The following is a 27,844-nucleotide window of genomic DNA, read 5'->3' on the forward strand; positions in this document are numbered from 1 at the left end:
TAGTTTGCCAGCTATATTCAGTTATTCCAGTGTTCCACTGATCTTTCTTTCCCCTTGTGAATTTTCTGTGTACCTGTATTCAAAGACTGGCTCAAAGATTCACCATGTGTCCTGCCTTTTCTTTTCTTTTCTTTTCTTTTCTTTTCTTTTCTTTTCTTTTCTTTTCTTTTCTTTTCTTTTCTTTTCTTTTCTTTTCTTTTCTTTTCTTTTCTTTTCTTTTCTTTTCTTTTCTTTTCTTTTCTTTTCTTTTTCTTTTCTTTTCTTTCTCTTCTCTTCTCTTCTCTTCTCTTCTCTTCTCTTCTCTTCTCTTCTCTTCTCTTCTCTTCTCTTCTCTTCTCTTCTCTTCTCTTCTCTTCTCTTCTCTTCTCTTCTCTTCTCTTCTCTTCTCTTCTCTTCTCTTCTCTTCTCTTCTCTTCTCTTCTCTTCTCTTCTCTTCTCTTCTCTTCTCTTCTCTTCTCTTCTCTTCTCTTCTCTTCTCTTCTCTTCTCTTCTCTTCTCTTCTCTTCTCTTCTCTTCTCTTCCTTGCTTTGCCCTTCCCTGCCGCACCCTGCCTTGCCTTGCCTTGCCTTGCCTTGCCTTTTTTTTCTTATTTTTCCTGGAACTAAGAGAAAGGTAACTTCATTTCAGTTCAGAAGGTGGTGATTTTAATTGCTAGCACCTCATGTAGCATGAGGACTGACTCGATGGGTAGCCACAGTGGTTTGGCATTTGTAATGAAGAGGAGTTCACAACTGCTTTGTTCACAGGATCAGAGCAGCATGTCCTGCTGCCCAGGATATCTTCTGGGATTTAAAATGTGGAACATGTAACTTAATATTGTTTGCTTTATCACTGCATCTAACCATCACTGATAGGCAATGGCATATAGCAAATCCAGGGTTTTGCTGTGGCTTGTACCATGAAGCTATCATGTGGTGGTGATTTAGGACCCTGGCGCCGAGGATTAACTTTGTTGATTCTGCCCAGATGACTCTTGGAACATGGTCATCAGGGAAGGAAAAAAGAAATAATATGTACGTGCCAGATTTCATCTACGGGGGAAGAAAGGGAGAGAATCGTAAAATCATAGAATGGTTTGGGTTGGAAAGGACCTTAAAGATCATCTAAATCCAAGACTCTGCCATGGGCAGGGACACCTCCCACTAGACCAGGTTGCCTAAAGCCCCATCCAGCCTGGCCTTAAACACTGCCAGGAATGGAGCACCCTCAGCTTCTCTGGGAAACCTGTTCCACTGCCTCACCACCCTCTGAGTGAAGAATTGTTTTTAGATATCTAATCTAAATCTATTCTTTTTTAGTTTAAAACCATTACTCCCTGTCCTATCACTACACTCCCTGTCAAAGAGACACTCCCTTTTAGGCCCCCTTTAGGTCTGGAAGGCAGCTATACAGTCTCCCCAGAGCCTTCTCTTCCCTGGCCAAATTTAATTCTGACAGGGCTTTGGCTTTCCTGACCTGATCCCTGGCTGCTCAATGTCTGTATATTCCTCCCACTCTATCTGTCCTGGCTTCCTACCCTGTGTAGGCCTCGTTTTTCTGTTTCAGTTTGGATAGGCACTCCTTGTCCATCCATGCAGGTCTTCTTTCTGTTGGGATGCTTCACTCCTGAGTTTGAAGGAGGTTATCCTTGAGTATTGATTGACCAGCTTTCTTGGGCTTCTCTTCCTTCCTGGCCTTTGTCCCATGGTACTCTACCAAGCAGATCCCTGAAGAGGCCAAGGTCTGTTCTCCCAAAGTCCAGGGTAACAAGCTTGCAGTGCTCCCCCTCACTGCCCTCAGGACTCTAAACCACACCATTTCATGGGCACTGCATTCAAGGCTGCCTTCAGTGTTACATTTCCCACCATCCCCTCCTTGTTGGTGAGAACAAGGTGCCACACAGCCCCTCTCCACATTGGCTTCTCTTTCACATGGAGCACGAAGTTATCATCAAAGCATTCCAGCAACTCCTGGATTGCCCATGCCCTGCTGTCCCTCCAACAGGTATCATGGTGGTTGAATAGGGCACAGCTATGACATTTCAAATGTCCCTTCTGTACCTTGTGACATACAGGCACTAGACAAGTCCTGTGACAGATGCATAAGGTCATGTAGTCCACTTTGTGTAAAGGGAAGAGGGGCGGAGGCACAACAGCTGTAAATGGCAAAGAACCACACCGCAACGCTGAAGAAACCCAGTGATTATGTGTAACACACCATAATTATGCAAATATACTTTGATAATCTTTTCAACAGCAAACTTTTGGGCTTTTAGAGCATTTGGAAAGGCTATTAAGATCTTCATTGTGAACAAAACATAACTGAGTTTGTGTTTGCTGGCTATCTTGGCCAACTGCTGTGCAGATAGGCAGACACTTATGTCCCTAAGCATGCTATAGACCAAGTTGAATTATGCAGATCATTAACAATTTATACTGAAGACAAAGCAACACATTCATTATGCAGGGCCTTCTTTCCTTTCCAGCTGTGCCTTGATACACTGATGAAGTGAAGTCCTACTACTGGCTATGTGGCAATGCTGGGTGTCCAGAAAGCTTTTGGCTTCTGAAATTAGTTGAATCAAGGTAAAGTCTGACTTAATATTTGGGAGAGGAGAAGGGACTCTGTACCAAAGAGAGAGTGAACAAAAGTCTTCAAATCTATCAGGGTAGAGACTGACCTTTCTGGAACAGTCTCAGCCCAGTCACAGTCTGTAACTGTGACTAAACATTAAAAGAGCAAGAAATTCTCTGTGAATGAATTATTGGTGAAATACAAACTAATCAACTTCACCTTAGCTCAGGACAGAGGTAGGACCCTGAGCTAGGTAATGGTGTGAGTGCCATATGAATGCTGACATGTTCATTCTCACCATTAAGAAGCTATTATTCCTACTTCAGCTTACAAACAAGTGAGAGGCAGGGAGAGTAAGTGATTTGCCCAAGGTCACAGTCAAAATATATTGCATAGATAGGAACTAAATCCTGATCTATTGAACCAAATTTTGCATTTGAACTGCAAGATGACCCTTTCTTGATTATATGAGCAGGTAGTTAGAGTACTTTCTGATGTGAATGTGATGAAAATGGCTTAATAAACCTGGCAAACATGCGACAAATCCATGGCTGTTGTGTATAAATACCTCTCAAATATAACTGCACATCCCAATTTGTCCTCTATGCCTTTTGCTCGCTCAGCAAGGTGTCACATAAAATTAGACTGTGAAGTTAACACATTAAGCATTTATTGATCTCAATAAGTTACAGTCAAATATGACCAGTGTCTTAATGAAGAGAAATAAAAGGTCATTTACAATACCCATATAGTAACTAAAATGAAATATAAATTATTAGCTATTGTAAGAACAGACTAAAGAAAAGAAAAAAAAAAGTAAAAAAAGAAAAAAAAAGAAAAAAAAAGTATTACAGTCTTTATCTTCCACAGTACCAAATTTCTATATGGTCAAGATCCAAAATCATCCTGACTTTGTCTGATCTGCTCCTAGTTCATCACAGAAAACAACTATATTCCCTGTTGTCATTACAGAAAGCCTTTTCTAAATTCACTGACTTCTAACAAAAGTTATTTCTATTCTAAACTAGAAACATTAAACACATGGTAGTCTCTGCTTTGTCCCTTTCTTGGACAGGGTATCAAACAGGAGATTAAAATTGGCTTTTAAAATGAAACTCTTTTTTAGTAGTAGAAAGCCTCTCTTCCCTTTGGTTCCCTGGGAAGTCAAGCCTTACACTTTCTGCACACGTTAGCAGAGAGGAAAAGACTCAAACTCTGCAGGTGAGATTTTTACTCTCCTCAAGGTGAGATGGAAAAAATTCAATCAGTTTAAGGCTGTAGTTTCACTCCTGGGACTTAATGAGAAACAAGAAAAAAGCAGCCCAAAACTAAGATCTCTGCCTTACAAGTCCCAGTCTCAGATGTCTACATCTGCATGGCCAGCTGGTGAAGCTACGTGTTTTTTCCAGCTACTTTGTGTGACTGAGAGGGAGCAGCATCTCTTGTTAGAGATAAGGAACCTCCTACTAGTCCTTAGATGTCCTTGCCTTGATCTAACAGAAACTTTGGGGCTAAAAGTGATGTGGTACCTACTGACTTGCAAACCCTTGAAGAGAGAAAGCCTGGGGGTAAGGCAGGACAATTGCTCTTCAGCCCCTGAGCCTTCATAGAAAGGCAGATTAACTTCTGTTTTACAAATGATCAATTTAATCCAAAAGACAGATGGCCTAAAGGGTGTCCTGATGACACTCAGTTTTATATTTCTGCCTCAGAATGTGTTTGAGAACTTCAGGAAGCCTCTTGGTTAGGAAGTGGATGAGAGTAAGGTAACACTAGGGTAACAACAAATTCAGGGAAGTGCAGAAAGTAAGGGAAAAACTGTCTGTTTTATATTGTCACAGTCACTGTCTTTTGCAAGTTCTTGTAGTGCTGGGAATTCAGTCACTGATGCTCAGAGCCACAGGGTTCAGTGAGAATTGGGGACTTTGCTCCTTCTGTCCCAGCAGATCCAAAATGGATTCTGTACTTGGAGTCTCTCATGACATGCAGCATAGATTCCCTTAGGAGAGCTCCTTGGGGACATCAGCGATGAATAGAAATGCAAGGTGTCTTGGTGTCCTTCAAATTTCCTCTTGACAACCCTTTGCCTTGCCTGTTCATTAATAGTTGCCATAATATCATCAAACCCCGTGGCTCATCTTGATGGGATGCCCCAGCTAAGTTCTTCAGAATTTCCATTTCCCTCAGTCCTAGAGAAAGCAAGTGAATGATGAGCACTTTGTCATTCCTCCTGACAGCAAATATGTCAGCACAAATAAAATATGTCCTCATAGCAGCTGGGTCACTTAATAAACCTTTTGTCTTAGCCCTGCCCTTTGCGTGATCCCATCTGTGGTGGCTAGGCAGAGGGGAGCTCAGCCCTACTGAGGCTGCTGCCAGACCTGTTGTCAGCATCTTGCTGGGCTCCAAAATGCAACATTTCCAGCAAAATTCCTACTGCAGCTCATTGACAGGGCTCTGTGAAGGAGACAGGCATCCTGACAAGTGCAGCAAGAATAAGAAGTTCTCCAAAAAAGAATAAAACACAGAAATTGTGAGTTGAACCACCTTCTGTCACCCCAGTGCATCTCTGACTTTCACCTCAACAAAACTAGTCTGGGGTTAAACCACTATCTCTGAAAACAGGCGTTGGCCCATATCTGGCAAATAATGGGGATGGAAAAAGATACTACTCTATGAGGGCATTCCGCTGTCCTAGGGACTGTAAAATGTTATTAACAATGGATTACTAAATTTAATTAAATCACTAAATTAAGTCTAAACTCATAAGGCTATTTTAGCATTTACATTAAACAAAACATCTACCTGTGAAAGAGAGCTTTTGTAGACACAGTGAAACTTTCAGACTGCTACAATTCTTCAGCAAAAGGTATATAGGAAGAAAAACTTGCTGATAAAGGAGAATATTCTGCTTCAATCTACCCCCGAAGTTCTCTGACCAGTAAAAAGTTTCAGACAGACATTTGGAAATGTAACCATATGGGCAGTGGTCAGGAGTCATATGGAAATGAGAACATGAATCTGACAAAAGCCTTTCTTGCCCTCAGTTCTGCTTGCTTTGAAATTGCACTTTGTGTTATTCATTTCTGCAAAGCTGAAGTCAGATTTCTGACACTTTTTAGTATATGTGGTGCTGACAACTGTCAGTATTTCATAGACTCTTGCAGTAGTTTATGGTATACCTCTGGAAATAAGTGACGCAGTGCCAATCTCAGCTCCTTCAGCTCCCTTTTTTTTTTTTTTTTTTTTTTTTTTTTTTTTTTTTAAGAATAAAAGGCAGCCACAAAGTCCAACCCAAACGGTCACTGGGAAATTTGAAAATGTAACACAAATGCCCCCTTACTACCAGGCTCAAAAATCAGGCTGCAAACGTAATAAACCTAACCCTTCGTTCAATCTTGGGAATTTCAAGACAGTATCATTTTATTTGGACCTGAAGTATGACCTTGATTATTTGGGGATGGGCAATAATAAAGTCTTCTTGTCTTCTTTGAGAGAAGGTGATGCCCTTCTGTCCTTTCAGTTCTCTTGAGGGCAATTTCTCATCCAAGTTGGCAGCCTGTCCTTGGCCCATGAGACATTTAATGCCACAATTATACTAAAAAGAATCAGAAAAATTCTGGCAATTGAATGACAGAAACGCATCTTCCTTCCTCTGATTTTGTTTCTCCTCTTTTTTTATAGATTCCTTCTTTTGGTAGTAATGCAGCTCTGCTTGCACACAGAGCCAAACTGGGATAAATGGCTTGTTCTGCTGTGGTGGAGGAGGTTGTCCTCATCTCATTTCTTCCTGTCCCTGATTCCACCCTTTGCATCCATGTAGGTTTCTGCTCCAGGGCTGGGGAATGTCTTTGCTTTGTAAGTGGGATGCCTCTAAAAAAAACATCTAAACTACTTTGGGAACTTTCCTCACAAAACCACAGATGATTTTTCCAATATTGGACATACCAGCTTATCATTAGGACTGGGAGAGTCTGACATTTATTTTTGCTGAAAGCTGACAGCTGTGATTTTTTATATTCATCTTTAAATTTAAATTATTCTAATTTTTTTGTCCATTTCATATGTTTGAATGACACATATTTACCAAAACTAGAATTTATCCGACCAAGTACTGTCAGAGTTAGTCATAAACTTTCTGAGAGAAACTGATGAATTCCTGACATGCGCGGACACCACGGACACAGGCAGACCACTTACTGGCAGTTCAGGAATTGATTGCCTTCAGGAAATGATGCCTGGTCATTTTTTCCAGTAATGAACTGCAGTTTTTCCTTTATTTTCTGGTGCACTTTCTGCCATGGAGATATTAAATGCAATTTTCCTTTCTGATGGTTGCATCGAATTATATTCATTAGCACTTTGTATAATTCAATGTCTTTCAACAATTGGATTAAAACTCATTTCAAAAAGTCTTCTTTCCAATTCTGGAGACATTTTTGTCTTTATGCTGTGTCAAATGCTGTCTTCAAGATTGCACAGAAGCTGCTCATTAGTTTCTTTAACACTTTCTCTTACCTGGAGGACTTTGTCTTTCTGTTTGCAGCTGTACCTGGAAAGATATAAACTGAACTTTTTGAAATGTTAGCGATGATGATGTCCATTAGCTGCAGCTATGAGGAGAGTGGCTGTCTCCTGATTTCCATTGATAAATGCAAATTTATTGGATAATAGAAAGTAGAAAGCAAAACCTTATCAAAATATAGCTATTATTTTTATCATCTCTGAGCAGATATCCAAGTTTCCTCACATTTTATATGTGTTAGGTAATTCCTCTGAAGTAAGCAAATCAGCAAGTCTCCTAGCTGGGCACGCTGACTGCAACCAGAAAAACCACCACTACAGTGGGGAATATGAAAATCCGTTGTGGCAACTTCATTCCCCGAACTTCAAACAGGAACTTTCCATAGCTTTCACAGTCCTGGACTACATCAATGGGAAATACAACAAATATGCAACAAGGGAAGATGCTCTTGAAACAGATCTTTTGCAGGATCCTGTGCTCTGGGATGCTTTATTCTCACGCTGTGGGACCAATTAGGCAATTTAATAGTACAAGGCTCTGAGTACAAGAAAAAGCTGTTCAAGATAAGACTCTCAAGAGCGTGAGTATGCACTGGGGAGAAGAAAAAGGACACATTTGATACCAAAATATAACCTTAATTTATTTTTTCTTTTTAAATCAAAGAATGTAATGAAAGATGTAAGTGTACTAATTGACTATGACTGATCAAAATGGAAACCCTCTGATCCTCTTTGCTTGTTGCAGGCTCTACAGACATGACAAGAGAGACAATGTTCATGGCATTCCTTCACTGAGGACTCCCAGCTATGCAAGGACATGCAGCCATTTCAAAAGCTAAACCGTGCCACGGGATATGGCATGGTTACCTCTATGTCAGCTCAAGTCTTGAATCTGCCCTGCTTTAGCCATCTATATGTATATGTCTGGATAGTTTTATATACATGGGTAAGTTCATGTGTGTATTTTTGCACACATGGGAAAAAATGACAGCAAACACACTGTTTTCCAGCTTAACACATACTGTTTAAAACTACTTTGATGCAATCTAGTGAAAACTCAGGGGACTCAGAATTCACAGAAGCGTTTTGCTGGTGTTTACTGAGAAATCAGACCCAATGAAGACGGTGCAATATGCTCCTGCTAATTGTGGTCAATGGAGTAAATAAAATCATGTTCATTTCTTTCAAGACACATTTCTTGATAGAAGATTCTATCAAAACAGCAACATGAGCAAAGGAGGAAAATCGGAATGACAAGAGGAGAAAATCAAACTGAACAATCAAAATAATTTTTTTTAAAAACAATAAAGCCAGGAGAGAGAAGAGCTTTTTTCATCTGCCTGCTCCAAACAATAGCCTGTCCCCACAGCACTTAGCTGCTTGAAATCCCTGCTGCAGTGGGAAGGTGAACCCTGACATATTGTTCCACATGCAGGATGTCAAGCTGACAGTGTGGTCTTGATGCAGGGGCTCTGGCAACAATCAAAGCAATGGTGATGGATGGACTGTTGACTAGAGTTGACAGCAAGAAAATAACAAGAAGATATGGCAGAAAGCAGCAGTCGAGGTTTACAATGACAGAAGCTGCAGAAGTGGAGATCCCTCGTCCCCATGTGTCATGAATAAACAGGAATGAGGCTGGTAATTCCATGGAACATGTTAGCACTGAGTACTTATGCAGTGTCTTAAACCTATGTGTCTGAGCTTTGTGTAAATATATGCCAGCATAAATCAGATGAACTTTGGATTTCTGGATTAAAGTTTTTTTTTGAGTGTGGATTTCATTTCCTGACTAAAAACAGGCTTTGAGGGGAAGCAGATGTTTTCCACAAATGTTTCTGTTGTACTAGAAAGCTGTTTTTCTTAAAAAAGGAGAAACATCAGAAAGAATCTTCTCAAGACCCTTGAAAAAAAATAGGCCAGGAAAAAAAAATTATCCAATAGAAGCATTTTTGTAGTGTACAAGAAAAAAGCTTGAAGAAAAAGTACAAGTTTGCATATAGGAGAGATCCAGTAGAAGCAAAGTAAGTTCACATTTGTGTTCTTTTTTTTTTTCTTTTTCCAACATTTCCAATTATTTCACATGTATTAATGCTTGCAACCCCAGAACAAAAACACCTCTGGAGGTATTGTATCTGCATTTTAAACCTGAAATTTCATTAGAACCGTTGTGCATTTTTTTCAAAACTTTGTATGAAGAGGAAGGTGAAGCCAGACAAATTTTCCTTACACCAGCACGTTGTATTTTTCCTCCACCGCATTGCAGTATAACAACTGCTTTGGTTGGCAGAATGACATTTCATTACCTAGACATATGGGAATTGATTTTAAAAAAATAGCCAAAGAATGAAAGTGTCTAATTAATAACAATAGTTGAGGATTAATCCTCATTGTCTGAAATTTTTTCCTAAGTAAGAGAACTGCATATAAATTCATGAAGACTACCTGCCTAAACTAATCATATGAAGGAATTTCTGACCTACTCTCTTTGATGACTAAATTGGGAGTTAGACTTGAGCTTCTAACTTTTTCTTCTACTTCTGAATGGAAAAGTACATTTCTTTTCATAATGCAACATCACTCTTGTAACCACAGAAGCACCAGAGATCACTGACAATCAGTTTGCAGGAGTTTCCGTTTTTCTGGAAAAGATCTTGAGCCCCCCCTTCTCCTTCTCAGGGCATCTTGTCTTAAAGGCTATTGCAAGACCAGTGTTTCAGGTGTCTTTGAAAGGAAGGGGAGAAGGAATTATTTCCCTAGCTAAAAGCAAATCCTCTCACTCTCTTGAAGTGTAGCTAGAGAGATGGGCAAAGAAAAACAGTATTCAAAGACAGAAATAGATGTTTTTGTTTTTGTTTTTGTTTTTGTTTTTTTAATATATACATATATACATAGGAGTATTGTCTAGGAAGGTAGGAATTGGATAAAACTATTAACTGAAAAATAATATTCTGAACATATACCACAAATTTGCTGTTTCTAGGAATTTGCAAATTTCTACCACAAATAATTCTATCTTAACCAATGTTTAAGCCAAAGGCAGTTCAAGTAAATAGAAAAGTCCACAATTTAATTTATTACAAATTTCAGAGGCAAGAAAGACTAAGCTGTAAGTATTTGCACGTTTACTCTGCAAGCGTATTGTAGCTTTTGTTATAGTGTGGTGGAAAATATCCTATTCATGCACACCTGTGTTATCATAATTGCCAGTACAGTTCGTTACCATTTTAGTTCTTGTGGTAGTAATGAACCTTTAAATGCTTGTGGAGTCCCAGTGATGTTATAGATTTACTTGCAGGATACAAAAACAAAACAAAACAAAAAAATCCCACCTCTTTTTTATGTTTATTTTTCCCAAGGTATAAATGTTAATAATTTGAACATGAGCCAGCAGTGTGCCCAGGTGGACAAGAAGGCCAATGGCATCCTGGCCTGTATCAGGAATAGTGCAGCCAGCAGGAGCAGGGAGGTGATTATCCCTCCGTACTCTGCTCTGGTGATGCCACACCTCAAGTGCTGTGTTCAGTCTTGGGGCCCTCAGTACAAGAAGGACATTGAGGCCCTGGAGCGTGTTCAGAGCAGGGCTACGAAACTGGTGAAGGGCCTGGGACACAGGTCCTGTGAGGAGCAGCTGAGGGAACTGGGGGTGTTTGGTCTGGAGAAGAGGAGGCTCAGGGGAGACCTCATTGCTCTCTACAGATACCTGAAAGGAAGCTGTGGGGAGCTGGGGGTCGGCCTCTGCTCACAGGTAACCAGTGATAGGACCAGAGGGAATGGCTTCAAGTTGTGCCAGGAGATGTTCAGGTCGGAAATGAGGAGACATTTCTGCTCAGAAAGAGCAGTCAGGCACTGGGACGGGTTGCCCAGGGAGGTGGTGGAGTCACCATCCCTGGGGGTGTTCAAGGAAATGTTGGACATGGTGCTTGGGGACATGGCTTAGTGGATGACATTGGTGGTAGGGAGATGGTTGGACCAGATGATCTTGGAGGTATTTTCTAACCTTAATGATCCCATGACTCTAATTTAAGGAAGGTTTTGCTATGACTTTTTCTAAAATTAAGGAAGGTAGTCAAAGCTAGTCACTTCAGTGCCATATAAAATCAATGAAAACAGGTAGAAATTCCAAAAGTAACTGATAAGTAAATGAATATATAGGAACAGGGAGAGGCAGTCAGACCACCTAGCCCTGTGCCGTGTCTCCAAAAGTGGCCACCATAAGATGCCAAAGGGAAAGAACCAGAACAGCTTAAACAGGTGATCAAATTTCCCCACAGTAGTCCCCAAACACTGGTAGCCTGTGGGTTTGTGGCTTCTGATGCTGGGAGCAGTGCATCATTCCTCCCTCTGACATCAGGGCTCCAAGAGATGTGACAAAGTTCAGCCTCCCTTGTTTTTTGGGGAAAAACACAGCTGCCTAAATGCTTAATTTGTAGCTGATGTCATCAGCTGTGATGATGCTTGTCCATGGCTGGCAGTTTCCCACCAGGCAGTTTCCACTCAGCTGATGAGCCGCTTTTAGAAAGGCAGGACAGCTCAAAATATAAGGGTACCACAAGCACTGTCACACCATTGCCTGTGGGGTAGTCACCAGACCCACCACTGCACCAGACCGATGCAAGAAGCCACCCCAAAAAGCCATTAATCAGTGAGCTTGGCACAGTGGCTGCTTGAGTTACTTAATGCAAAGCTAGCAAAAGAAGAGCTATCAGACCTTCTCTGCAGCTATGGGCCTGCTTCCCAGTACTCAGTGAATGGGCAAATTATTTATAAATCCTTGAGCAATGGTATGGATTTTATTATGATTATTATTATTTTTAGGATGGTAAGAATGGCTTGTTATTTATCTCTTGTACAAATGAATCTCAGTCTGCAAATGCACCATCTATGATTTTGTATATCTACACACATGCAAAGAATCTTACTGTATGTTGGAGAATCAATAGCAGGGTGCTGATTTCCACTAATTTTATCCAGACACCAGTGTCTCTGTGGGATGTTGGTCTTTCATTCACTGATGGCTTTTGTGAACTGACTGTACATATAAGTTTATAATTCATTCTGCTTGTTTCTGACAGAAAGCTGAAGTTTTTAGCAAATCATTCAGGGTAAATAACAAGCAGACCAATTTCCTCCTTCAAATTTTAGTTATTTTAAAGATATTTATTAATATGGCTGTCTTCTGTCTGAATCATGCCCTGACCCTGGTAACTTGGCAACTGCATTAGTTATTTTATATTTGGCAGCTCACACTGCCTGCATGTTAAGAGGTTGAGCAGACCTTCTTTTCTATAACCCATCTCATTTCCTAGTGCTGTTCTAATTGCTGCACACGTGGAGATGATTGCTCCCATCACTGATGGGAACATCACAGTTACAAGGACTTTACACGTTCCTTGTTGCTGATGCTGTGAATTTTGGAGGAAAACTACCACAATACAGGGATTTGTTCCTTTACAAAGCACACCCATATGTCCATGGCACTGGGTGACAGGAGAAGGAGTAAGTCCAGTACCATCCTCAGTTTGTGGTTTAAACGGAGTGAAGGTTTTAAAGAGAAAATGAACAGAAGAGAGGAAAAAATAAATAAAAAAAGAAACTAAAAATTATTATCTTTCCCCAGTCCTGGATAAACAACTGTCTTTTTCTCCAAATCATTCTCAAAACCCTTTTCAGGCCATCACCAGGAGAAAGAATTGTCAAATACATATTTGATAAATCTCAGATCCACTTGTTTCTCTGTTAAGTGGTGTCGATAGTAGAATGGAAATTAACTGCCTGTAGCTAAGAATCATGCTAGAAGGAAAAGAAGCAGCAGCAAAATAAGAAAATCTTAATGTTCTAGGAAACGTGCAAGGTTAAATATCCTATTAACTATCAGGAGCAAATGGCTCTCCTGCAATTAGTGTTTAATCAAATGTGAGGAAGGAACTTGAAAGTATTGACTTTAAGATCCTGTCTAATAATCTACTAGTTCTAAGAAATAGAAATATTTACTTATTAAAATCAAAGTTATATCTGCTAATATTGGATATTATCTAATATTACAGAAAATCTAATTATTTTCTGAATAATATCTACATAATCTCCTGGAAGAAAGTTAGAAACAATTAAATGCTGTTATACCCACTCTGGAAATAATATAATTGAAGCAGACATGGAGAAGAAAAAAAATATCCAGACACAATACATCTGGACTCAGTGCTTTGTCTTTCCGCTTCATTGACCATAAATATTGAGATATGTTGTATTCTTTCAACCAACCTAGTCCTGATAGTCCATCCCCATGGGGGGTATGAAATCAAGTAGGGAAGGGGGGAAACCAGCATGGCTGAGCAAGGACTTGCTGGTTGAACTGAGGTGTGAACAAAATACACAGGCAGTGGGAGCTGGGACATGTAGCCTGGGAAGAGAACAGGGATGCTGTCCAGGTGTGTAGGGATGAGATCAGGAAAGCCACAGCACAGAATAACAAGAAGGGATGCTATGGGTACATTAGACAGAAAAGAAAGGCCTCCTCTGATAATCAAGAAAGGAGAATTGGTAGCAGCAGACATGGAGAAGTCTGAGGTACGCAACGATTTCTTTTCACTGCTACAGGATTCCCAGGTCTCTTGTTTCCCTGAACCTGTAGATGGGGGCTGGGGGCACAAAGTCCCTCCTGATGTAAGTGAAGAGCAGAGACCACAAGATGAAATGGAGTAGGTACATGTCTATGGAGCCTGATGACATGCAGCACAGTGTCTAGTGGTTTTTGTTGTTGTTGTTTGTTTGTATGTTTTGTTTTGTTTTGTTTTCCCATCTAGAATCTTTGTTTCTTTCTCCCCAATACCCTTTTGAACGAAATAGTAAATATGGTTATTTTTCTGTTGCCAAATAAAATAAATTCTAAGTCTAGGCCTGAATTTATCTTACAACATGGAAAAAATCCCCTTATGTCTGCTTCTAGAAATGTATCTCTTCTTAAAAGAAAGTATTTAAAATTTCCTAGCACAATTTGATTTATTTTTCTGGAGCAAGAAGGGGCACCCTGATACATTTTAGATCTGATCACCACTGGAAGTGTTCAGTGCATAAAACACTTGTGTAGAGCATGTAAAGAAAAGTAATAGGAATGTTAAGATTCGTATAAGTGGGCAATGAATGGAAATGTCTGACAGTGTTTTAAAGACAAAAGCTTATTTGCAGTTCATCACGATCCTTTCACACAGGAGTGTGAGTTTCTGAGTGCAGTTTCAACTGCAAGGTCAACTCTGAGGTCAGACCTGGTTTCTGAGGGATTTATCCAGCTGGATCTTCCAGAAATCTCCCAAAGATGGAGATTGCACATGTACCAATAGATACATTCTTCAAGGTTAATAATTACAGTCGTGATAATGACTCAGTACTTATCTGCCTACCTAATAGTATTATAAAAATTTCCATCTCTATCCAAATCTGACCTGAAGGCAATAGAAGTTTTCCTAATCTCTGTAAAATTTCTCTTGCTCCAGCTACAAAATTACCTGAGAAGATTACTTCTGTTTTGTCATGATATCCTCCCTCCTTTGTTAGCAGTCTATTGTAACTTACTCATGCAATTAACTTTTCTTCAAATCTTTCTTTCTCTAGTTGCTTCTTCCAGTGGAATACAAGTGGATGATTATTATTCCAAGAATGCAAGACAAACAGCCCTTACTTCTGAATGTTCAGCACTGTAGGTGAATTTATTAACATAGCAGGGCTCCACTAGACTCAGGACACTGATAAATTTGCAAGATCAGTTTTTTTTTACCACATTAACTTAAATGATGGCTGTGTGGAGGTGATTGGGCTCATACGAACACAAGTGAGTCACAACAAAATGAAGACAGAAGAAGCAAAAATGGAATGAAAAGTAATAAAGATTTCTTAAAGTTCTCAGTAGTCATGACATGGACAATGGAATATGTATATTTGTTCTAACTTTGCATATCTGAGCAGGAATGCTAGGCTTTAAAGTAGATGATAGTTTGTCTGTAAGACAATCAAAGACCCTACCTGTTATGTGAGATATTCTGGAGCACTCAAGAGACAAACATCCATGTGCCTTTGTTTGAAATGTTGAGTATGAATGTTGCCCTTCAAAGGACACTTTATTCTGTCATCAATCAAGAACATCTACTCCTTGCAAGCAAGTAATCTTCTCCAGGCACCTCATTTTTATTTGGAAAAAAGTGTAAAATCACTGGGTTTAGATGCCTAAAAGGATCGCCAGAATGTCTAGCAAGCTAGGTCTTAAACATAGGCTTCCAGTTCTAACATGAAAACATATTATTAAAAATGCCAATAAATGAATAAATACCAGAAAATAAATAAAGTGGGCATTAAACAGCAAGCTGTAATTGTAGAAAAAGTAGAAGCAGAACATAATCCCTTTTTGCTCAATTCTGTTGTCTATTTTAGATCTTGTATGCACAATTTAACGTTGAAAATAAATGATATAAAGAGAAATGGGTAGAGTGAAGAATATAAATCTTTGAAATATAGTAAATAGAATGAGCAAGGAAATGGAGGCTTTAAAAATGAGTCAAGAGGAAATCATATAATGAAGCGTGTGTTTATATATTTATATACATCAACAGTCTCAGCGTGGGCGGTGAGTATGCATGTTGTAAACATGCATGGATAAATCATATGTAAACAAAGACAGGTTAAATCAGTGCAAGGCATCTTAGCAACCAGTTCTGCCAGCTATTGTAAATGCTTCTCATCAGAATAAGTCATTGAAAACCCTACCTAGAAAGACGGGGGGTGAAAGAGGTTTCTTAGAAAGAAATACTAGCAGCAATATGTAAGATTTTATCAAATATTAACACATCACTTGACACATAAGGATTAGATAATATCAAATATAGCACAGAAATTACTTATGTTTTTTCCTCCTGATTTATTTTAGGAAAACATTTTTTTTTTCTTCATTAGTCTTCCCTTTTCCTATAATTCATTTACAAATCAGTAATTCAGAGATATCATATCTATCATTCTCTTGTCCAAATTATTTGTACAATTCTCATTTAGAATTGGTGATTTGGGTTAGGGCCATAACTCGAATTATTCCTTACCTCAGGTTTCAATGAAGTGGTACGATAATTCATTCTGAACATGAGCTCTGTAGAGTTCATTTCAATTTATTACCCATTTTAAGTGAACTAATCTAAATTAAAATCTCCTTGAATCAATACCTCATTTTTATCATAGAGTATTCTGACTATATCATACGAATCATTCATCTGCTCTTGTATCCAGCAAACCTGAAATGGCTTTGTGGTGGGCTTTTTTTTTTTTTTAACAAATGGACTTATACACATAAGGTAATAGACATTACAGAAAAACTCTCCCCAGGCTGTCCACCTCTCAAGGCATCAGCTCTTTCTATATCCCACAGCCAGCATACCTTAGCCATTTACCTTTGCATCATTACAGGATTATCCAATGTATAGCAAAACATTAACAAGGTACAGGATTACAGTTCTGTAACCATCATGGAAAAGGATTAATTATTTACCATTTGAGCTTCCTGTTTTAGTTACTGGAACAAATAACCAGCTTGCATTCCATGTAATCAACATCACTGTAATCATTCTGTGGATAATTTTCATGTTTTTGTTGTTTTGGGGATGGACTGAAATAATTTTCTAAACAGATTTTTTTTCTAACATTACATTTTTATGTGAAGGTAATGACAGTTAGAAAGGATGGGATGAAGTTTTTGTTCTGACAAAGGCCATAAAAAACTTTTAGAAGACTTAGTCACATCTTGTTCTTTTCATTATTCTATTATGTCCCACTTGTATTACATACTCTACAGTCAATTCATAAAATACAATAAAAAATCTTGTTTTATACACACTTGAATTGGCATACCTGCCTAAAATTGGTCCTGCAGATATTTTGTGTTTAGAATCCCAAATGTCCCTACGCATTTCTTCCATTTTTTCCTCTTCATTTCTTGTCCTTCTCAGCTATACTAATGATTTTTCAAGTGCAAAAGATATAAAAGAATATTTCAAAATGCTCTTATTCAGCAAAACACTTCAACATGTTCCTACCTTTGAAGAAATGGATGGTTCCCTTGAAGTCTTTTGGACTTATGTGCTAAAATATCTTTCTGATTTTCATCTCAGTGCTATAAAGAGATCGATACTCTGTGCATCGGTAGCACTCTTCAGCACATGCTTAATTCTAAGCCAAGCAAAATTTACTTTAATCCCTAAAACCAAGCATGTACTTAGAGAGCCCAGAGGAATCAGTTACTGATGTTACACCTACATTACCGCAACCAAGCTTTCTCCCCATGTCTGGACACACTATAATGAGGTCTTGATGCACTGGGGAAAGCCAGACACATTCTTCCTACCATCTCACACACCCCAGCAGGTGTTTTCTGAATGGTTAGGAGAGAAGAAACACAGTACACACCAGAATCTAAACCATTATCAACAATGAGTGCTGATAATGTTGCTGTAAGGAAATTTGTAGACATTAGAAGCAAAAAAGAGTCTGTGAGATATGACATGAGAGGACAGAGCACATGGCCTGGTTATAAGCCCTATTTAGTCCCTAACAGAGAATCACAACTCACAGCATTCAAGGTCTAATTTTCTAAAATGCCTGTGTGCAGCTCTGGATTAGAGTTTTCCTTGCAGAGTCACTGCTGTATGCTTGTGCTTGTGCCTTTAGAGCTGAGAACACAGACCGCTGTAAATAGAAGTGTGATTGTGTGGTTACATTTCAAAATACATCACTTCAAAATAAATCTAAATAAAGTCTAAAGAATTAAGAATGTGCCTTTTTTGTCCATGAAATATTTTCACTCAGAGAAACTACTGCATTATTTATCTTTAAAATACCATGTACCAAAGTTGCTTTTTTAGATGCATCAACTCGGTTTTGAGGTCTTTCCTTTTAGTCTAAGCTAAACCTTGCCATGGTGTTGGAGCATATATGTCTTTAACTATACACTGTGGTTACCTGATTCACTTCTTTTGTCAAAAGCAAACAGCTAAAAAGACACACTGCTTATAGCCTTGTGGAAATTGTCTTGAAATGAAATATCAAGCTAATGATTCTATGATTTTTTGAAACCAGCAGGTTTTACAAGAACAAATCAGGGTCTTTCAACACCTTCTTCCAGTTTTCTAACTGTTCTTCCATACTGCAAACCTCCTCTACCTCCTGTAAGGGAGAAAGTCTACTGGAGCCCAAAATAGAATTATTTCCACCAGGTTCTCAAATGCAGTTCCCCTATGTAACCACTGTTGCCCCTAACAACTCTCAAAAATGTGGTAAGTGGCAACACTTATCTGCCAATCAAGCTATATTTCAAATTCAGGGGGACAAAACTCAGGAAATGTATAACACCCTCTTATTGTCCAAGGGTATAGACCTGAAGCAAGACCTGGTAGGCCTATTCCACCTCTAACTACTGTCATGCTATAATTAGTAAAGTTAATAAAATGAGATTAACACTTCTCTGACACAGCCCCTTCTTGATGCAGAATAGAATGAGCCACACTATGGACCTTGTCTCTGCTTTGGCATTAAGCTCAAGACACTGAAATGATGTCAGACCTAACACCTTTAACATAGTGATTGCGAATAAGGTCATATAAAAACAGCACGTAGCTCTTCTGAGAATTATGTTTGTTTTCTAAGACTGCATGAAATTCCTGATGGTAAAATTTCTAATTCCGAAATGTCTCAGTAAAAGCACACAAAAACAAAAATAAGATCCCATACTTATCAAAGTGGTGGTGAGATAATGAAAGGTGAAGACATATCACACTGTTCACATTGCATCAGTCTTTCAATAAAAAGGTATTTGCTATGCTGGGGGCAAAGGAGGAAAGAGGTTGGATTTTCAGAAGATAAATCTACTTGAAATTGGCTTTGCTGAAGAATAATGAGTATAGCATATCACACATTGTCACCAAGACCAGATTTCAGAGGCATATAGGTATCTAGTCTCTACTACAAGAGATAAATGCTTATTTAGGCAGACAGCAGGTTCAGGTTGTTATGGAAAATTTACTTTTTTGAGAAAGAAGTCTGAACTACATTTCTTTCCCCACAAATAAAGTTGCATAAAATAGAATTTAACCTGATGAGAAATGTAGCAAAGTGTAAGAATTTGTAATACTTAGAATCATAGAATGGTTTGTATTGAAAGGGACCTTAAAAATCATCTTATTAAAACCACGTTGCCATGGGCAGGGACACCTTCCACTAGAGCAGGCTGAATGTTTGTTTCCAGTATTACAGCTAAATAGTCTGAATAGCAGATGATTAAATACACTGTAGTTTCTTTCTGTGCTTCCATGACACTGATATTTACTTTTTTTTTTTTTTTTTGATAAACGCTTATCAGAAACTCCTGGATTATCTAATATGAAAGAGTTATGTATACCAAAGCAATGTATTAAGGAGAGCTGTTCTTGTGCATGGGGGATCTGCAGACAGGCTGGGAAGGGCCTTGATTAAGTTCAGAAAGCAGCTCTCTAAGGAATGACATGGTAGATTGCTGGAAAGGCAAGTTTAAGAATGTTTTTGGTCCTGTTTAGTTGAATGTATTGTGACTCTTTGGGAATGGAAAAGTTTGAAGATGTCTTTATCTCTATGGAAATCACTTTCACTCTCCTTCCCGAATGCATTATCAAAAGCTGTCAAACAGTGGCAACAAAAGTGCTCTACAAAGTAAGAAACTGTTTCTCCCTCATCTAGCCTGAGGTAAAAAGAAATGTCAATATACATGTAACTGCTAACTGAACCCTGAAAGGCTAGGAGCTCTGGTCTGGCAGCCAAATTAGTCTAGTTCAAAGCAGCAAGTATGTTGTGGCCTTAATGCTTTAGGCGGATTTATCAGCAACAGCGATAGGATCTCACAAAGGAGCTGGTCAGGAGTTCAAGAATCAGAGAGGCATTAACCATATCGCCTCATGTGAAACAGTGGCTTCTGAGGAGCAGTAGATAGGGATCAGTCAGCCTCACCTAAATCTTCTGAAACCCTCCTTGTTTCCAATTGACCACTAAATATGCCTGTTTACCTGCTCTGTTTATGAAAGAAGCATTAATTATTCTTTATAAATCATTAAGACAACAGTTTATGTTCTGTTTCAGTTTTATTCTATTAATATTAGAGCAAAGTTCAAAAATAAAACTCTTCTTCTGGTTGGCCTGGGAACAAAACCAGAGAACAGACAAAAATACTTGATGTGAGTCGAGTCTGGGTATGTGATTTCATCTGCACTGAGGATGGAGAAATATCACCAAATCCATGTGACAATGGAGTAAAGTTAAACCTCAATCTTTGATTTTGGATGCTGAAGTCCTAAAGTATTTGCATATGAGGTTTCAGCTCCCTTCTTAAAAAAAAAAAAAAAAAAAAAGAAAGAAAGACTGAAGGTGTAAACTCCATCTCATGTGTTCTGAGAAATTTCAGGTAAACCTAAAACTGATACTACCCGTTGAAAATTTGAAAATTACATCTTGTGTGTCTGACCTCGTATCCTGACCAGAACTCATATTTGTGCCACATCTGCTCCTTTGATGAGCATGGCCTAGTTGAACCAGCAGATCTGTCTCATACAAGACAAAGCCACACTGATAGTTCAAATGTACAGTTGGTGGTTGGACTGCCTTCTAGTCAAACTTAGGTAAACCTGATAACTTCAGTGGATTTCAGCCCTGTAGCAAGACTCAACAAGCACAGCCTGAAATTTTATCTCATTCCAAATCCTAAAGCAAAGACTTTGAGTTTTTCTATTACTGCTTTAGCTATACCATCATTGTTAACAATTATTAAGATGTTATTTTTATAAGGATGTTATTTTTACATTCTTTTATAGGCAAGGCATGTGTTTTAACTGTATGAATAACACCAGCAGTCTAAAGTCTTATACTGTCTTCCATTGCCCTACATTCAGCATGCATCATAAGTCAGTAACGTGGGTAATTGCAGCTAGACTTGATTTTTTACACAAAGTGTCATGGGTAAAGAGCAACTTTTCCATCAGTTTGATGATCACTCACTGATTGCTTTGTTATTGACAATTTGCCTTACAGATTATTTAGACTGTGGCAAATGATACCTGCATCCACTCCTGTATTTATGCAACTGAAATTGCTTAGGTACTGAGATGAAGATTTTTGATGGATAGAATGCTTAAGGAATTGAAAATGAAGATAGAGTAAATGTAAAAACACATTGTTTGTCCTTGAGATATAGACAATATGTGCAAGTGACTGGCTAAATGCATGTCTTTCCTGTCTCTCATCTGTCTGAAGTAACATTTAAGTGGAATTGATATCAGTATAAATCTGGCTCTAGTTCTCCCCTCTTATAGGATTTAGAGGATGTGTGTAAGGAGTGAATACAGATATTCAGGTGATTCTGACACTGAGGTCCCTGAAAGACCTTACAAATCAGTACCCCCTGGTACTTCATTGCACAGGGAGGTTCTGAAGGTATCACACTTGCAGTGGAAGTTGGGTGAGAATTTAGTTTCTAACTGTTTTTCAGCTGAAATGTTTGTTGTAGTTCCTCATAATGATTTTCCTTCCAGGCCAGCAGTTTCTCCCCTTTTATGGGAAGAACTCAGGAAATGGCTGTACCCATAATTCTCAACCTTTTATTATTTCCCAAGTTGCCACCCAAACTAATGATGAAAAAGGCAGCTAAAATTTATGGTATGCCGAAGGCCCATCTGTGGGAAGCTAATTGTTTTTCCTCAGCCACTTCCATATTTATTTTCTTTTTCATCATCTCTGTAACTGTGTTTGAACCAGAGGCCACAGCAATCATGGCAACCACCCACACTGACAGCACATGCTTTTATTTTTCTTGGCAACAATTATTTATCCAGCTTGTCAAGTTGCTGATGACATTGAAATAGCATCTGTTTCACACTGTCTGCATCACTTACTGCAGAAAGACACAGTTCTCTGGCCTGTTTTATTGATTCTTGTGACGTTTCCCTCTATTTAAGTTTTCTGTTCTTGGCATTTTTTTCTTTCTCTTGGCCTTGGCTTGTTAACTGTGTCCTTGTTCATTTTATTGGTTTATTTGCTGCAGTTAAGGAACAATTTCATTCTCACAGTGAGCTCTTTCCAAAGACCAGTCTCCAAATCTTTCCATTGTTCCCTGAGCTGTCTTGGAGCTGTGCAATCCACACATACTCTCTGGAGCAATGCTTTCCTTGCTCTGCAATACTTCTGTGACAAAATACAGAATCACTTGGAAATCAATATACGACTACTGTGCAACAGGTAAAATAGTTGCAAAAAGAGACAGTAAGCCAGGCATGACTGACACCTCAGGTGTCTCTGCTGAAGACTGTGACTCTCGGAAACATCACAGTAATGACCACTTCATGTTCCAGCTGTCCCTAGGAAAGCGAGAATGTTGTTTAGACATCAAAGTTCTCATCTGCCAGAGGCATCTCAGTTCAGATAGTAAATAGAAAAAGATAAAAAATAGAATCATAGAATATCCTGAGTTGGAAGGGACCCAGAAGAATCATCGAGTCCAACTCCTAGCTCCACGGAGTTACTCCATAACTCAAATCTTATTTCATTTCTAAGATCTTTCAGGATCCACATCTTTAATCCACTATTTATCTTACTTGAGAGATGATTTCATAGAGGTGTAAGCAGTGGGGCTGTGTGGTTGATGGATCTTCAGTCTTTTTTTTTTTTTTTCAGTAAGTGTACCTTTTGGATAAGTGACACAGATTCAAATCCTCCTCCAACCAAAGTGATATGAAAATGCAGAAAAGTACCTCAGCATTGCCATTGCAGGAGAACACTGTTCCTTCCTCTGGTAATGCTGTTTCATTCTGAACAGCTTAACTATATGCATTTATATAGAAAATGTGAGTGTATTGGGCTAGATATCAAGGTACTTACTGTGAAGATGTCAAGGAAACAATCCAGGACTTGGTATTTAATACAAGACAATAGAAAGCTAACTGTAATGCATTTCTTTACACCCATCCTCCTTTTTTTTTTTTTTTTTAAGAAAAAAAAAAAGTGGCAAACACTGGATTTGTCTTATTTTAGCTGGTACCACCTCCTGGACCAGAATTCTTGTCTTTCAGCCATCTCTCGCATCATTTGCAATACTTGCAGTTCCTGGACTTGGAATACATACTCATGCTGTCCTAACATAACCTTTGAAATAGAAAAATGTTTTTAGAATTGCTGTTGGACCCATTGCATGACTGCACAGTCCCAGAGGACATGTTTACTGTGACTAGCAACTTAAGTTGTTTGCACATATAAGTACACAAAGATACTGTAAATCAAATCCTGGCTTTAGACTCCAACTCAGTCACCCCAGATACAAGAGATGTATATACGGAATACACTGGGACCTAAAGGATACCTCTACTTTTTTAATTGTGAACTTATTGTTTAATTGCCCTGATATGCACATTTGCACCCTAACCAGATTCCCTCTGTGAATTTGCCTTTCATACCATAGTTCAAATCACTTGCTTTCGGTGTTCTAACTGAATCTCCTTCCTTCCTGATGGGACCATATGCCATAGATTGCCTTGAGACAAAAGTATGTCTTTATTTTTTGGAGAATTGCTATTAAGCTGATATTTTTTTAGAGATATTAAAGAATGGATGACTGAAGACTACAAATAAATACAAGAATTCTTGGTGAATTGCATTGTTCTTAAGGAGCTGTATTGTATATCTGCTTGACCTCAGTGCTGATTTATGTCAGTCTCTCGCAAGGTTCAGCACTGCATGAAGTATGTGCCTAGAGCATTTGATATTCAAGCTTAATCGGCCACACCGTAAATCACATACATGTGTGATTCTTGGCAAATTAATGAATTTTTTCTTGATTGAAAATAACTGAAGTGTCCTTGGATTTGGTAAAAAGAAACTAACCCTACTAAATTTCAGTCAGAATTGAGCTATTTCACTTATTAGTCAATATAAACTGGTAGATTTCTTTGATTAAAACTGTAACAGTCTCCTGAGCAAATTCCACCATGAGCAGTGACTCTGTTCCAACCCCCTTAGGCCACGTCTACACAGGAAGGAGCAAGCTGAACCGTACTCTCTCTGCTAACACTCTGAAGTGGCCAGATATAATCTAGCATGGGTCCAAAAGCAGCATTAGTGTGGCACTGTGCCCAGGCTAATAAGTCTTGCTGACAAGACCAGGACCAGATACACAAGTAGGCTGGTGCTGTGCCAACACTTTCCCTTCATGTCACCACTCATAGCTGTCTTCTTTCACAGAGTATTTCCTCTTCTCTCCCACATTTTGGTAATCATGGGTGCCTCAGGCTACACATGGCTCAAACACTTGAGCAAGGAGGGTGGTCTAATTCCCCAGACTCTGGTTCATACTGTATCCAGGCTGCTCTCCAGACGTATCCGCAAGATCAAATTTCCTGCATGTTCACACTGTCACATCACACCCAAGCAACCATGTGTGGTTTCTCTCTGTAAAGCTACACGTCCCTTGAAGGGTGCTCTGTCAGCTCTCGTGTTGGCCTGACGGCACCGTCACACAACAGTGCCCCCCAGAAGGCAGGTCCCTCATACCATGGACAAATCCCACATCAGACCGTCTCCACAGAAGGGCAAAGTAAAACCAGTCTTCAGGACTGAACATCCTGCCTGCCTACAGGACTAACCAAACCAAGATCCTCTGCCACCAGATAACAAAAGCAAGGTGAAAAAGGTGCTACTTTGCCTTTTTGGCGTTATATAGCACAAAGACAATAATCAGAATTCATGAATACAAAGATGGCATATTAGAAATACCGAGATATTTCAAATAAAATCTGTCCTTAGTAGGACAGAAAACATTTTCCTTCCAGAGCCCAGCATCCATGATGCTTCAAGCTTTCCATCTCTGTTGCTGCTAACAGCTTAATTCTCCTTTCCTGCATTCTATAGTGCCAGGCAAAAGGGAAATTAGCCAAGACCCACAAGGAGCTGCCCCACTCCTGAGCCAGTTCATTTCTGATGGAGGCTGCACACACCACCCACTTAGTGCTGCCTTCCCCTCTGCAGCACCTCCAGAGTCCAGCCTGCCCTTCCCCAGCTTAGCATTCACAGGGGTTCCCTCGACAAGGACCTTTTCTTGAAAAGGACAGGTCAGCAGCATGTTTCCTGAAGAGAGGTGTGCCGAGGAAGAATGTCCTCATGAAGCTGGCCACTTGCCACAGGACTTATCACAATGATGTCTTCCACTGTTACCTATTGGTGTCAAGCTACCTGCATTATTTCAGGCATGGACATCAGATGCAGAATAGGCTAACTGGATCTGCTAGACCAGAAAATCTACTCTACACCAGAACGTCTACTCTAATGTTGCTTGCAAAAATGTAGAGCAATAAGCTGTCCAGGTTCACTCTGACACTCCTGGAACAATTAATCTTTTGCTGGTGGTGAGTGAATTTACACATGATCCTGGCAGAGATGGAGATAACAGAGCGTCATCTCAGAGAGACTGTAAGGGATGAGCATGGCTAACTACCTCCTGGCTGGTGGAGCAAATTGCTTCTATCCTTCCTTTGGCATCTAGAATGTCAGAACAGAGTAAAGTAGTTATCAGCTTTGCAGGCACTTAGTCTGGCCCTGTCCTTTTTCTGCCCTTTATTTCACTTTGGTCCTTCTTCCACTCTCCCATCTCTCAAGGCCACTTTTAATCACCCCAGTCTTGGTCTCTGCTGGCATGGAATCCATTAACTCACTGTCATTACACTGCCATATTCAGGGGAGAGAACCTCATGTCCATGTTTTAGTGTTGTACTTCTTCATGAACAAGACTTTAAATTGCAAGGAAAGTAAAGAAGTCTTTTGGGTATATTAGCTCTTCCAAAGATCCTGGACACATGTTCTTTCCATTGAAAATGATTGAGCTTAAGATGTCCAGAAATGACTGAGATGACTATTTTTTACATTATCTCTAGGTGCATAACTAAGGAAAGACCTTTATAGTCCTATTTTTGCTCATACTCTAAAACACCACCTGAGTCCTGGGGAAGCATGGGAATCAGGGGACATCCAATAGACCCTTTTATAGGGCTTGAGGTCAACTCCATATAGATTTGTAGGTTCTCACTAGGAACAAATTGTGAGTTCTGGATGCCCACCCCTTCTTTAAGGCTTTTTAAGGTGAGATTGCTGCCTAGAGAGGAAGACTGTTATCATGGTGCCATAAAGTTTGAGATGGAGAATTGAGATTTGGGATGAGGACAATTGCAGGGTCTTCTGGGGTACATTACCTTGCCCAACCTTTATGTTACACCCCAAGCATCATACCTGGAGCTGTCTTCAGTGCCTGATGTTTGAATAGGGTTGGTGGCTCTTGGGACTGACTTGACAGAGCAAAGTAAATTGTGGTTCTTGTGATTTCTAATAAGAAAAGGGTCAGCCTTAGCTAATGCTAGATTCAGTGAATTTATCTTGTGAGACTAAGACAGCAATGAACTATGCTAAGAAGTGTAGCAAGTCCTTATAACTTGTTGAAAGATTTTTGTGGCCACAGATATAGGGAATTTTTATTTTCTTATTGTGGCTAAGAACTAATCAGCTGACAGAACAAAGGACTAATTTGAGAAGAATAGAGACTTCAGGGATTTAGTAAAACCGTTCTTCACATTTGATAAGTTGAAACCACACACTAGAGGGCTGAAGGCTGGGAAGGAACCACAAATTATCAAAAATATATTTTTAAGCCCTTGAATTTATTGTTTTGTTAGGTGGAACAGATTTTTCCTGTAGAATATGAAGTACCAGGGCTTTCTGAGGTCAGATACTGACTTGGCATTATGAACCCATTATCTAGAGGCAGAGTTTAAATGCATTGGGTTGACAAGAAGGTGAATCATTATGGTAAAGAAAAGCTCTGGATATACTTTGCACAAAAATTGAGCAGACACACTCTGAACTCCACCATATAAAGTCACAATGCTCCTTTACTGGATAGTGATGATGGAATTAGCATTGCAGAAGTCACTGTGACTGTGCCGGAGTGGAAGAAACTCAACAAAGGCAAGAAAACAGAGACAAAATGGAACAGATTGAAAAGTAGCAACATGAAAGAGCCCCTGCAGCTGGTGTAGGAAATTGGATGGTAAAGGTACATTATCTCTCAGGGCAGGATGGATTTCAAGCTGCCATAGACTTGAATGAACATGGGTTATGATATTCCCTCAAGTTGATTAAAGCCCTATTGTTGATTTCAGTGGTACAAGATTGAGTCCTGGGGTCAGTTCTGTGCAGGGGAGGGTGAAGAGAAGGTGCTATGAAAATAAAAGAAAGGAAAATAAAAGCAGGAAGGAGTTTTCTGCCTTGATTCATGGACCTCAGCAATAATTGCATATTACCTCTCTGCCCACAAGCCATGGAGCCATCCATGCCCCTTCGGATTGGACATCATATCTAAAGGTGATGGGGCCCTCAGAGGGAGATTCACATGTAGCTTGCAGCCCCAGATAGGCCCCAAAAGCTCCCTCTAGTTTCTGAAAAGCAAAAAACTTCTCCAGATACTGCTTGAAACATGGAAAGGACGATTCTGCTCTGACAGTCCACCTGGATGGGTTAGCTTGCACTCTACTGTGAAAACACAGAGACATTAGACAGAAACCCAAATTAGGTGCTTCTAATATAGAATCTAAAGAGCTTCCTTGAAAGTCTGGGGCCAATAATCTTTGTTCCCAGTTTACTAAAAAACAGCTGGAAATTCTTCTTACAGTGCATGGCACATATGCAC

The sequence above is a fragment of the Anas acuta genome, chromosome 2 (genome assembly GCF_963932015.1).
Source record: "Anas acuta chromosome 2, bAnaAcu1.1, whole genome shotgun sequence".
NCBI classification, from domain to species: domain Eukaryota; kingdom Metazoa; phylum Chordata; class Aves; order Anseriformes; family Anatidae; genus Anas; species Anas acuta.